Consider the following 463-nt stretch of genomic DNA (forward strand, 5'->3'; position numbering starts at 1 on the left):
CCGGGGGGGACGGGCCGTCTCATCTGTGGTCGTGACTCCGATGCTGTTGGTGCCTGGCCGGGGGTCAAGCACTTGAACGGGTGGCCTTGGTTGCAATGATTAGGTGACGTGGGCTGGGAGGGAGTAAATCACGGCATTCAGTAAATGGCTGCTCCCAGCGAAGCAAGTGGGTGTTATCCAGGGAAAAGCGAGCAGCGTCAGGGAAAGGGGTGGGAAGCAAGGACTGGGCTAGGGGGGTCCTCGTGGGGTGCTGGCGCCCGTGTTTCGGTCTTTACTAGCAGAGAGGAGATACCCAGACACGTCCGAGCTGGGGTGGCTTAAACTACGAGTTGAATCCCATCAGTGATGGGTCTTGAAGGAAATCCCTGGTGCTGTGAGAGGCCGGCATGTGTGCACCGCCGAGGCCCCGGCCACTGGCGGGATGGGGGGGACCCCCGGATGGGGGGTTTGGCCCACCCCGGGG

The sequence above is a fragment of the Pygoscelis adeliae genome, unplaced genomic scaffold (assembly GCF_000699105.1).
Source record: "Pygoscelis adeliae isolate BGI_AS28 unplaced genomic scaffold, ASM69910v1 Scaffold815, whole genome shotgun sequence".
In the NCBI taxonomy this organism is placed as follows: domain Eukaryota; kingdom Metazoa; phylum Chordata; class Aves; order Sphenisciformes; family Spheniscidae; genus Pygoscelis; species Pygoscelis adeliae.